The sequence below is a fragment of the Furipterus horrens genome, unplaced genomic scaffold (genome assembly GCF_987537825.1).
Source record: "Furipterus horrens unplaced genomic scaffold, mFurHor1.1.pri manual_scaffold_7, whole genome shotgun sequence".
In the NCBI taxonomy this organism is placed as follows: Eukaryota; Metazoa; Chordata; class Mammalia; order Chiroptera; family Furipteridae; genus Furipterus; species Furipterus horrens.
This window is the reverse complement of record NW_028327177.1, coordinates 26,990,845-27,004,448: the sequence shown is the minus strand read 5'-3', so window position 1 is coordinate 27,004,448 and position 13,604 is coordinate 26,990,845. Positions and strand designations below refer to the sequence as shown.

The 13,604-nt window shown below is 41.3% G+C and overlaps 1 pseudogene; it reads left to right on the top strand.

Moving 5' to 3' along the window:
- The first annotated feature begins 3,200 nt into the window (after positions 1 to 3,200).
- LOC150004161 (EF-hand calcium-binding domain-containing protein 11 pseudogene) lies at positions 3,201 to 3,543 on the top strand (annotated as a pseudogene).
- Positions 3,544 to 13,604: the final 10,061 nt, after the last annotated feature.

Here is a 13,604-nt window from a genome sequence, read left to right as displayed (position 1 = left end):
TGTGCTGAGCTAAGGCACGATTAAGTCAAATAAAATGAAAATGTGAAGAATGGTGTACGTGCATGAAGTTGTCAGTGTACTTGAGGTTTGTTAATCCAAAATCATTTCTGGAAGGAAGTGGATTGGAGGGAGGGCAAAGGGGGCCAATTACATAGTGATGGATGTAAACTACACAGTTGGCCCTTGAACAACATACATTTGAACTGTGTGGGCCCACTTATATGTGGATTTTTTCCAATAAATATAGAGTAGGCCTTTTTTATCCCCAGGTTTCACTTCTGTGGGTTCAGCCAACATAGGATATGCAGGGCTGACCATATGCATTGTTCTATGCCATTTTATATATAGGACTTGAACAGCCATGGGTTTTGGGATCTGTTGGGGTCCTGAAACCAATCTTTTGAGAATACCAAGGGGTGACGTAGTTAAGTTTCTGGGGAGTCAAAGGTATACATTGGGAGTTTTGGCTGCGTTGGGGTCAGGACCCCTATCCTTTGCATTCTTCAAGGGTCAACTGTATACACAGAAGTCACATTTTAATGTTGCACACTTGAAACTCATATAATGTTATAAACCAATATCACCTTGATTTAAAAACAAAAGGAAAAAATTTCCAACTGGAGGCTATATTTGGGGATGGAGTAAGGAGGGAAGAGAGGAAGAGTTTTGCTTGGGTGTTTCTGAGTGAGGAACTTTTCGTTGTTATTTGCTTAAACTAGGTATCAGCAACCTTTCTCTGTAAAGGCACAGATAGGAAATATTTTAGGTTTCATGGACCATAGAGTCTTGGTTGCAACTACTCAGCTCTGCAGTTGTAACAGGAAACTAGATGTCAATCAATGAGCATGGCTGTGTTGCAATATAACTTTATGGACACTGAAGTTTGAATTTCATATGATTTTCATCTGTCATTAAAAAATAGTATATATTTTTTAAGTTTCAGTTATTTAAAAGTGTAAAAATCATTGTAATTCCATGGCCATACAAAGACAGGGGAAGAAATAAATTGAACCTACAAGTTCTAGTTTATTGACACCCAATTTATGCCAAGAGTCCAAGATCCCTACTATACCGGCCAACCAACCAAACTCTAGATAAACAAACAGCAAATAATCTGTGCAGCAGGGTTAAAGGAGACAGGGGAAGGAGGCCTGTGGGCGATCATGTCGTCCAGGTAGAGAAGTGGGAGAAGGGTACCCCAGGCAGAGAGACAGAGCTGTGCCTGCTAGAGCTAGAGGACAGGGTCAGGTAGGGCAGCTGATGCTGTGACATTGGTACTTCCCTGGAAACTTCACATTAAAGACAGCTATGATCTATAAAGCACTCACTGTGTGCTGGATACTCTATTTGAAATTTCTGATGGATGCTTCCTTTCTTATGCAGTAGGTATAATTGTCCCTCTATAAGAGATACAGAGCTGTTGAACACCTTGCCAGAGTCACACAGCTGCTAAGTTGCAAAACCAGGATTTGAGCCCTGGTATGGCTGACCTGACCCACAGCATCCCTCCTTCCCTCATCTTTTCATCCTGCTGAAATTGCCCCAAAGCAAGTCTTACCATGCTAAATGGGAGAGAGCCTTTAAAAACTGGCTGGTAACCCTGGGTAAATCCCTACCATTGATCTGCCAATAGTGACCAAGGCTCAACTACAAGAGGAGGGTGTACTCAGCTCACATGAAGGACATACCTTGAGTACCCAGCTTGGGTGATAGGGGAAGCTGTGCCACTGGACTCTTTAGGACTCCTACTACATTTGGCCATGCTACCAAGACACAGAGTCAAAGGAACCCTGCCTAATACATAGAAACAAACACAGGGAGGCTGTCAAGATGAGAAGACAAAGAAATATGGCCCAGATGAAAGAATAGATCAAAACTCCAGAAAAAGAGCTAAACAAAATAGAGATAAGCAATCTGTTAGATGCAGAGTTCAAAACACTGGTCATAGGGATGCTCAAGTAACTTATTGAGGACCTCAAAAGCATAAAAATAGTCCAGTGAGAAGCAAAGGATATATTAATTGAAATAAAGAACAATTTGCGGGGAAACAATAGTAGTTGATGAAGCTGAGAATTAAGTCAATGATTTGGAACATAAGAAAGCAAAAAACAACCAATCATAAAAACAAGAAGAAAAAAGAATTTTAAAAAATGAGGATAGTATAAGCAGCCTCTGGGACAACTTCAAAAAGTCAAACATTTGCATCATAGGGGTGCCAGGAGAAGAGGGAGAGCAAGAAATTGGAAATCTATTTGAAAAAATATTGAAAGAAAACTTACCTAATTTTGTGAAGGAAATAGACATGCAAGTCTAGGAAGCACAAGATGGGTGCAAAGAGGCCCATTCCAAAAAACATCATAACTAAAGTGCCAAAGGTTAAAGATAAAGAGAGAATCTTAAAAGCAGCAAGAGAAAAGAAGTTAGTTCCTACAGGGGCATTCCCATAGGCTGTCAGCTGATAGCTCAAAAGAAATTTTGCAGACTAGAAGAGATTGGCAAGAAATATTCAGTCATGAAAAGCAGGGACCCTACAGCCTAGACTGCCCTACCCAGCAAAGCTATCATTTAGAATCAAAGGGCAGATAAAGAGCTTTCCAGACAAGAAAACTAAAGGAGTTCATCATCACCAAACCATTATTTATGAAATGTCAAAGGGACTTATTCAAGAAAAAGATCAAAACTATAAACAATAAAATAGCAGTAAATACATATCTATCAACAATTGAATCTAAAAAACAAACTAAGCAAACAAAAAGAACAGAGACAGAATCATGGAGACAGAGAGCATTTTGATGGTTGTCAGATGGGAGGTGGGTATGGGGAAATGGGTGAAGAGGTGAGGGGATTAAGAAGTACAAATAGAACAAAGCCTCTGGCTGATGGAACTGCAGCACAAATGCCAGTGGCTTGCAGGCCTTCCAATGTGAGAAGACTTTGGAGGTGCCCGGCCATGTTCAGTGTCGGTAGCCAGAGTGAGTGTGGTGGGTGGTCTGCAGTGTGTCTGGCTCCAACTGCAGAGGTCACTGGTTTGTCCTGATTTGGTTGTGGCAGTCAAGTTGTTGTTCTCCCAGATCAGGGCCTGGCCAAGGACGTGGGAAGCCAGTCCCTCACAACACAAGACTTGGGTGGAAGTATTGAAAGTATGTGATGAATATAACAAAGGCTATCAAAGCAGAGAAGACTTTAAAGTTGCTGTTGTAATGCTGTTTGTGTACAAACCTTCCAAGATAGAAGCCAATGCTGTGATATCCTCAGTAAACCCAAACACCTCCAGTATATCACTTGAGGAGTTTTTAAGTATTGTAAGGAAAAGAAGGAAGCTCAGCTGTATCAGAATGAAATAAAACACATCTTCATAGCTTTGGACAGGCACTATCATGGATATTTAACTTCGGGAGATTTCCAAAAAGCATTCAAGGAGGGGGAGTTCCCAAGTTACCAGAAAGGATTATTCTCGAGGTTTTCAGGGAGGTAGATAAAGACTCACATGGTCATGTCAGCTTTAAAGGCTTCGAATATGCCATGAATTGTGGACAAAAATGAAGCCTGACTGTGAACTGCTTTTGGCAATTTCTGGGGAGACCAACAGATTCTAATGTACTGAAATGTCAACATTCACTCTACCAATAATGCAACGCTACATACTTGTGATTAAACTCTTCTTCATAGTTTTCAGATGCTGATAATTGCTAGCATTTCAGAATCCTCAGGGTGGTCATTATAGGTAGTTTCTTTCCATGTGGCTAGGAGGCCCTTCTCATCATTCTCAATCCCCACTCTGGGCAGGATGCTCCACTCCCTTACTACTCCTTGCCACCCAACCTGGGCTCCCTGGTTCTCATCAGTTCCTAACTTCAGGAGAGGAGCCACTTTTTCCTACCAATGGGCCAGTTTCCTTCATGCATTCAACTTGCTTGACCAAATAATAGCACCTACCTGTACTGCCTGCTCACTGTGTTCCAAGTAATGAGCAAGGCATTGGGAAAACAAAGCCTTAAGACCTCTCTAAGATAATGTACCCAGAGTAAAAGACATCATTGAAAAATGGCCCCAGGTCACTGGTTGTGCAAGACAGAAACCAGATTGGGCTGTCACAAATAAGTCAGTCTTCTCCAGCTGCACAAAGAGGAAGAACAGAGTAGAATAAAGATACTGGAGCCCTGGCTGCTGTGGCTCAGTGGATAGAGTGTCGGCCTGCGAGCCAAGTGTCGCTGGTTCGATTCCCAGTCAGGGCACATGATTAGGTTGCACGTCAGATCCCCAGTTGGGGGCGCGAGTGAGAGGCAACCACACAGTGATGTTTCTCTCCCTCTCTTTCTCCTTTCCCCTCTCTCTAAAAAATAAATAAACAAAAAAAATCAACAAACAAATAAATAATTAAAAAAAAAAAAGATACTGGAGGAAGGAAGGACTTGTTTGCAGAACTTTTATGATGGCCCAGGCTGGTTAACTACTCTACTGGAACAAAAACTGTGACACTGGACATTCACCATATATTTTAAATAAATACCATTACCAATTATCTCTACATTGCTACCTTAACAACATGAGGAAAACAATGTAATTCAAATTATAAAATTATTAAAATTTCAAAATCAAGTAAAAATGTAAGTTTGTAAAATAGAACCATTAGCAAGCACCTTTCTAACACAAATTATACAGGGAAACAATTTTTAATATAATTCCTGTTGAGTTCAACTTTTCAGCTGTTTTAGACTTAAATAGGCATGCTGATTTCAAAACTGCAGTTAGTTTTCTTCTATCATGTCAAGTTTTTTCTCTACAGCTTATCTTGATGTGATCACTCCAGGCTGGATTGAGCCTGAATCAAGGGAAGCACTAGTGCTCTCCTATTGGCTGAGAGCAAACCTCCCTTGAATGGGGAGGGGTGAGGGACAACCTTGGAGACCAGTGACAGGTACTTGTCTAGGCTATTCATATACACATGAGACAGTGTGGTGAGAGGTTGTGTGCCGCTCTATATAGTGAATCATATTCCAAAGGGTAGTCTGAGTTCTTGTCTGTATACAAGGAGTTAGTGGAATTAATGTTTTTATTTACATACGTACTTATTTCCTTTCCTTCAGATCATGTCTGCCTCTGCTATTTCTCATCGTAAATGCCTAAACAACCCTTTATTCCTTTTGTTATATCTGTGACAGTTTCACCATTCCCAGTCAAAGGACAAACATCAGCACATTTGTCAGGCAAGCCTATTTTGCATATTGGTGATCAAGATAAAGCCCTGGCTGGTTTAGCTCAGTGGATTGAGCGTCGGCCTGCGAGCTAAGTGTCGCTGGTTCGATCTTCCAGTCAGGGTACATCAGAGAAGGAAAACTCTGATTCCAAAAAACCTCCGCTGCCTTGCGGCATACCTCTTCAGGGGAAAGGCTAAGGGAGTAAACCCCGACAGAAAATCCGGAGCCGGAGTCCCTAAGGCGGTTTGACGTTGTAGTCAACACCGGCAACTCCTGCGGCGCACCTGAACCCAAGCTGTATCGACTCCGTCTTTCCCTTGGACCCTTCAGCTGCGAAGAGAGGGGGGGTCTGCTGCATGGGCAACAGCAGACCCTCCATATCACCCTGCCCAGGCTCTGTAGCTTCAGCGTCATCGCAAGATGTCGATTCAACACGGGAGGAGACAGATACCATGTCACTCCCGAGTCGGACTGCGCAGCCATTCTCGGCGGTGCAGATAGACTCTTAAGAAGCTACACCATCGTCTCTCCAGACGGACGGCTGCCGACGATGACGATCAAGATAAGTCTTGGGCCCCTAACAAGGTGTGCAAGCAGTGTGTCGAGAGTTTAAGGATGTGGATGAAGGGAACACGTGATAAATTGCCATTTGGTATACCTATGGTTTGGCAAGAGCCCAGGGATCATTCAAGTGACTGTTCCTTTTGTATAGTGAAAACATCAGGATATAACAAGAAAAATAAAGGTAAAATAGAGTATCCTAGTCTACCATCAGCTATATGCCCAGTGCCTCATTCAGCTGAAATCCCAGTGCCAGTTTTCATTGAACTACCCTCTTTCGAAAAACAGGAGTATGGTGAAGAACTAAGTGACAGCAATGATGAAGATTTTGAAGTTGAAGATGACTCAGTTTGTAAGAGATTTGATCAGCATGAATTGAATGATTTGGCACGAGATTTGGGATTATCCAAAAAGGCTTCAGAACTTCTAGCATCAAGACTTCATGAGAAAAACTTGCTTGAAAAAGGAGCGAAGGTATCCTACTTTTGATCAAGAGAAAGTGCATTTCTGCAGTACTTTCGAAATGATGGTGGCTTTGTGTATTGCATAACATACATGGTTTAATGGAGGAACTGGGAATTCCAATCTATAGTGCAACTGAATAGTGACTATTCATTGATAACTCAAAGCAGAGCTTGAAGTGTGTCCTCCTCCACAATGGCAATTTCTTTGGTGCAGTCCCAATGGGCCATTTAGTTTGTTTTTGTGAAGAATAGGAAGACATAAGGAGAGTCATTGATCTGTTGCAATATCACAAGCACAATTGGATCATTCGTGTTGACCTTAAAATGGTGTGCCTCCTTCTTGGTCAGCAATGTGGATATAGCAAGTATCCGTGTTTTCTGTGTATGTGAGACAGCAGAGCTCTTGAGAAGCATTGGGTAGAGTCGAATTGGCCTCCAAGATCTGACCTCAAACCTGATGATCCAAACATTGTACATGAAACACTTGTTGACAGAAAGAACATTATATTCCCACCTCTGCACATGAAACTGGGTCTCATGAAGCAATTTGTTAAAGCTTTGCCAACTGAAGGAGACTGCTTCAATTACCTCATTTTGGCATTTCCTAGCCTGTTGTTTGAAAAGATAAAATACCTTAATATGTATGTTTGGTAGCAGAACTTTACTACTTGTATACAATTTGACTTACAGTAACAATCTATAGGCTTTTTATGAATAAAATAACTCTAAATAAACAGTCTATTCAGGTAATTTTTTCTTTATTTTTCTTTGTATGTACATTTTGTATGATTTTTTGGGACAAAAGGAGGGTATCCTGTACCTTAAAAAGTTGATGTGATAGAGAAAAACTAGGGTGGTTTTTGGATTCAGATGCCTAAAAGTTAGTAAAAAACAAGTGTCATATCTAACTTAACAAAAATTGTGTTTCCCAATGTTATTAGCAGATAAACTTAGTAAAAATAAGGTCTTAAACTGTCATGAATCAGAGGAGCCTAAATAAACATAATAGCTAAATGTAATTTGGTATTCTGGATGGGATCCTAAAATAAAAAAGGACATTAGGTAAACACTAAGAAAAGTGTGAACAGTAGTTAATTAAAAAAAAAGAAGTACAAATGGGTAATCACAGAATAGCCATGGGGATATAAAGTACAGTATTGGAAATTGAATAGCCAAAGAATCTTTTCGCATGACCCATGGACATGAACAATAGTGGAAGGATTACCTGAAGGAGTGGGGGGTGCTGGGTGGAGGGGAGCAATGGAGGAAGAATCAAGACAACTGTAATAGCATAATCAATAAAATATAATTTAAAAAAACCTGGCCAGTACCTGTAGGGAGAAGCAAACCCTCTGAGCTGCTGACCCCCTCATCTGCCACTTGAGGAGAGGAGTCAAAGAGGATTAATGGGAAAGAACACCTGAGCTTGATGCCTGGCTCAGTTGTTTACTACCTATGTGATCCCTTAATTCCCTGAACCCCATTTCCTTGGCTGAAAATGGGGAATAAGATTAACTGCTGTAAATTGTAAGAATTTAACAAAATGATGCATGCAAGCCACTGACATAGTGCTTGTCACAAAGTAGGTATTCAGTCAATGTTGATATGCTTCAAGTGGCCATTGTTCACTTATTCTTTCTAGAAGCATCTATTAAGTGACTGTTATGTTCCAAGTACCACAGAAACTTGGGGCCAAACACATGAGTCAAACAGTTCCTTTCTCCAGGAAGCTTACAGTCTAGTAAAATAATAGGCATACAAGCAAATAAGCTTGACAGAGTGTCACAGGAACATGTGGGACCAGACTGAGAACATAGAGGAAGAAGTGGATATTTCTAAGTGATTAGGTGAAGGGGCAGAGAATTGGCTTCAGAGAAGATAAAGCAGAATTTATATCCAAGGAACTCAAGCTCGTCCTGTGCAATTCCTGTGGCTGGTCACTCACCAAAACAAATCTTGTCTCTGGGAAAATATTTTTAAAAACCCACTTTTCCTAAAAGCATTTTAAAATAGTCTATGCAAATTTTGAAAAGCAAAACAGGAAACCAAATTATAGGCAAGGGAAAACACTCCTTCCTTCTCAAGTCTCTTGTGCTTGAAAGTTTCCTGCCAGGATGTTGACCAGAGAGAGAAACAGCCTGACCAAGAGTCATTTGTTCCTCATGAGTTTCCTTAAAAAGAAGCTGATTTCATTTTTTCACATTTTCTGTGGCCTTGGGAAATACCCCTCACAAAACTAGAAATATCCAAAAGAGATTTGGGGAGAAACGATGCCTTCTGGGTCTAAACTGTCCATACATAACATTGGCATACTGCCTTTGAGTCTGCACTGCATTTTCATATAAAGTACATTACAGCATGAAAGGGCTGGGGCAGGCTGGCTGAGTTTGAGTTCTGACTCCACAGTTAATAGTTCTGTGACCTTGTGGCTGTTCAGAGAGATAAATGATACATATAAAGTAATGACTATGGCACCTGGTCCAAGAAATGTTAACACTATTTTTCATTTATCTTCTCAGAATTCATCTATTACTGCCTGTGAGGTTGAGTACAGTCTGGTCCACCTTCTCCATGTGGTTTTGTGCTGCAGGTCCCTTTGCTCCTTTCTTGGTTTACTCTCCCCACCTCGGTCCTTTCACTGCCGTTCTTCTACACGACCAGCTCTCACGCCCCCGCTTCACCTGTCTTTTACTCATCCTTTGCATCTCAGCTCAGATCACTTGTTCAAGGAAGCCTCCTCTGCCCTCTCAGTCTAGGTTAGGTGTTCTGGTGAAAGTGTAAGTCCAGTCTCTTTTTCACTGTGACACTGTCACACTTGTAGTTACTTGTTTCAAACTAGAATGTAAGCTATGAGAGAACAGGGACCAACACGTCTCATTCACTGTTGGCTCCCAGTATCTAGCTCGGTCCCTGGAGCATGATGGCACTCTGCGGATATCTGTTGACTGCAGGGTAGGTTGGCAGATATTATTAGCCCTCTCACAGATGAAGAAACCAAGAACTCAAACAGTATAAGTGACAGACTCATAATCAGACAGTCAGGAGTCTCAGGAGCCGGGACTTAAGTTTTGACCTTCTGACTTGAAACAAAATGGCGATTCCAGGGAAAAAAACCCAAGTCTTAGTTTGTTATGCTTGGACTCTCATTCACTAAATCTACAAGTAAATGTACAGAAATATTGAAGACCAGCTACAATGTCACAGAAGTATTGAGGAGCTAGGCCTTTCTTTAGGTGACAACCTCTCTTTTTAGTCCCAAGCAATTTCCTTTCTCAGCCCTTCTATTCATACTGATAACACAAGTCCCAAGGATTTCTCTTGCTTCTCCTGCCAAGGTTCCAGCAACTCTTCACTTTGAAGCCCTCCCTTGGCCTAGATGAGTGATTTTCAGTCTCTTTCCTCTGGTGGCGTGTATAAACCAACTACTAAAATTCTGTGACACTCCAAAAAGTATATTATATTTTTTGCCCATCTGACAAAAAAAAAAAAAAATTTGGTATAATTTTGATTTATTCACACCAGATAGCTGTTGTTGTGTTGGCTGTTGTCTTTTTTAAAAAAATTTGATACTCTAAGGAAAAAGAGATCAGTGTCCCTGAATAAATAGTCAGGTATTGCATGTTTTAAAAATTCTTGTGGCACACTGGTTGAAAATCACTGGCCTAGGTTGGCTTTCTGAGTTGCATAAAGGCTGTGCATCCCACCCCTCAATTTCACCCCCTGCTATTTCTGATACAAGCACACAATCTCTTTTCTCCTTTTTGTTTTTGAGGGTTTTTCCTGTTTGGGGGGAAATAGAGTCACACACACACACACACACACACACACACACACAGACAAACACTGAGGAGGTAATAAAACTTAAGAAATCTAAAAAATCCCCAGTGGTATTTGTTCCTGTTAATTCTCATTTGAGGGGACTGTCCTAGATGCCCCCAGCCCCACCCACATGCTTATGCAGGTAATGGGGGAAGACCAGGATCAGGCATAGGTCCACCGAAGGCTAAGTTCATAGAAGAAGGCTTTATAATGTAACTCAAAATCAAAGATAAGAAAGACATTTTTAAAGTATGATAAAGTCCAAGAACTAAGTTAACAAGGAGGCTGTATGGACCTAGTGGGTGCTAATGTAGAAGATTAACTAGAGAGGTGACACCTTTAGTGAGAGCCACCAGTGGAGAGGGGGCTACATGTGGAGATGGCCTAGCTAGAAAAATAGCACCATTGACTTCTTGTGGACTTTCCCCTCCCCCAGAAAGATTAACAGACACTTCCTCTGGGCCAGAGATAAGGAGTAAATCCCAGGAGGAGAAGGGGAGGAGAGGAATCAAAGCAAAGGGAAACTTTAACAGAATTGTATTTTCATAGCTTTCTTCCCATCCCCTCTTCCTAGGTGTCCTTGGGACAGCTGATAGACTATACCATCATTGGTTTAAATCTTTAAGTTTCCCTATATCTTGAGATCTATGTTATTCATCCCCATGAACCTTCTTTTACTTGCTAGATTTCATGCAAGATACCTGTTAGGGTAAAATAATGGAAGTCAGCCAGTAAGTGGTTCTGAAGACCCAGATCCAAGTTTCATTTTGTTTCAAAGCAAGAAGAGAGTCTCTTCTCTCCTAAATCTCTTTTGTAATATACAGGAAAAGTCAAATTAGGCCATCTCTGACACAACATATTTGAGGTAAGGAGATGGAAGTGGGAGAGATACATTGATATTAATCTGAGTGTCTTTCGTTTGCTTAAATAATAGGGCCATGTGGTGTAGCTCACATCCCAGAAAATGTTATATCCCTGCGGACCAATGATTGGAGGAGTGTCAAGTACAAAAAGAAAATGGGAAGCTCTCTGCCCCTCCTACTGATAGCAGGAACCATGCCTTTCTCTTGTCTCCCCACAGCCTGGTTTAGGGCTTAGCATGAGATCGTCGTCGGCAGCCGTCCGTCTCGAGAGACGATGGTGTAGCTTCTTAAGTGTCTATCTGCACCGCCGAGAATGGCTGTGCAGTCCGACTCGGGAGTGACACGGCATCTGTCTCCTCCCGTGTTGAATCGACATCTTGCGATGACGCTGGAGTGTCCTCCCCAGTGGAGCTGAAGCTACAGAGCCTGGGCAGGGTGATATGGAGGGTCTGCTGTTGCCCATGCAGCAGACCCCCCCTCTCTTCGCAGCTGAAGGGTCCAAGGGAAAGACGGAGTCGATACAGCTTGGCTTCAGGTGCGCCGCAGGAGTTGCCGGTGTTGACTACAACGTCAAACCGCCTTAGGGACTCGGGCTCCGGATTTTCTGTCGGGGTTTACTCCCTTAGCCTTTCCCCTGAAGAGGTATGCCGCAAGGCAGCGGAGGTTTTTTGGAGTCAGAGTTTTCCTTCTCTGATGTACCCTGACTGGAAGATCGAACCAGCGACACTTAGCTCGCAGGCCGACGCTCAATCCACTGAGCTAAACCAGCCAGGGCATGAGATAGTCTGTCAATAAGAGTCTGTTAAATTGAGCAAAACTTTGGAAATAAAAAGAGCTGATAACATTGTGATTCCATGCAGGTTGAATGACTGCTGGGAATGGCTTTTAGGAACTGTCTGAATAGAAAAGGAGGAAGAATAGATTAGGAGAATTGAGGAAGCATGTTCGCAAAAGGGAGAAGTGAGTTTGGGAGATTTATGTGAGCAGAAAATATGGGAGGATCACCACTTTAACTACCCAAGGCCATGTCGGGTATAGCCTGACTTGAATGTGTGGGTATGACCCATAGACCCAAATAGTAGGAATTTATTTGTCAATGACAGAACAGATGAGGCAAGAGGACTGTTAGTTGAGCTGTGCAGAAGAATGGAATTAAGAAGCCAATCTATTATTAGCTATAAAATTTGAACTTTAAAAACTCTATCAAAGCAGTTCAGTAATGAAACTATGTACTTCTGAGAATGCTCACCCAGTGAGTATGTTTTAATCAGGTAAGACACCATCAAAGAGCGATACCAGGGAAAGTATGGAGAAAGCCAAGCTAGAAATAGTGTGATGTTTGAAAAGAAATCCTTCTACTTGACAGTACCCAGGGGAAATCTGTTGGCTATAAATCCTTCTGCTGGGGGCGCTGTCCTGAGCATCATTCCCAACTTTGTTTCAAAGCAACAAGAGGACAAGAGAATCTCTTCCTGAGAATGTTTCCCGGTGATACTTTGTAAGCCTGAAATCAGAAAATGAATGGATCTTAATCTACTTTAATTCCATTTTGGAAAGTGTGTAGGATGTTCTCAGAAAAAAAAGCCAAATAAGAACAGACTGGATTGGCTATAAAAACTATTTATCTTGGAGAGTTGACCTCATAGCATTATTATACTCATTGGTCTTATAGCAGTTTTTTAGTTAAACATATCAAAAATTGTAAGATATCCATGTAGATATGGAAAAACACCACCTGTGTTATAATCATGTCTTTTAATAAGAATTTAGCACCGTGAGCTGTTTGGTCCTGCACCACTTTTTCACTAAACAGGGACTAAAGAAAGGCTGGATTATTTTTCTTTTTGGTTAATGGACACCTGGGAGTTCAGAAAAGAGTTGGGAATGATCCCTGAAGAATAATACTTGGGCAACTTAGCAGAATAAAGCTGAGAGCATCGGAATGAGTGGAGGCCCTGAAAGTTGAAAAGAAAAAAACAAGGTTTGGGAAAAGAAATGTGAACAATGTCAAGAAAGAGGTACTTTAACTTATTCATTCATTCATTCCTTCAACAAGTATTTTAAACAATTCAGGGAGTATGACACTGAGCTAAGGACTACTAAGGACAGTCCTTTTGCCTCATCTGTTCTGTCACTGAGGATTAAGTTCCTATTATTTGGGTCTATGGGTCAAGGTGGGGGTGGAGAGATGACAGGGAAGGATGCATAAAATAAGTTTAAAATAGTCTCTGATATCAAGAGATTACAATTTAATAAGAGATGACAACTAAATACACAAGACAGTATAAGATTCTGTTTCAAGATGAACTGAAAGATATGAAAGACACTGAATAGTAAAATCTAACGCAAACCAGTCATCAGTGAATCATATTGATCTCTTTCTATGCCAAGAAGCCTTGACCATTCAGTCTCACAGTTAGCTACTAAGCATCTGTCCTAAACAAATGAAGGAGAGATTACACAGATGAACAAACATAGTTTCTGTTATCACAAAACTTGCTAACTAGGATGGAAATAAAATAAGGACAAAATAATTAAAGGGCACCACGGAGTACACTGTCAGGTGAAAGAAAGTCAGCGCTGTGGTTGTAGCAAACAGAGAGAAGGATACCATCTTGTTGAGAAAAAGGAGGAACATCTGTGTGGAAAACATGATATTTCAGATGGGCCTTGAATATGGAGAACTTTGAGAGGCAGAG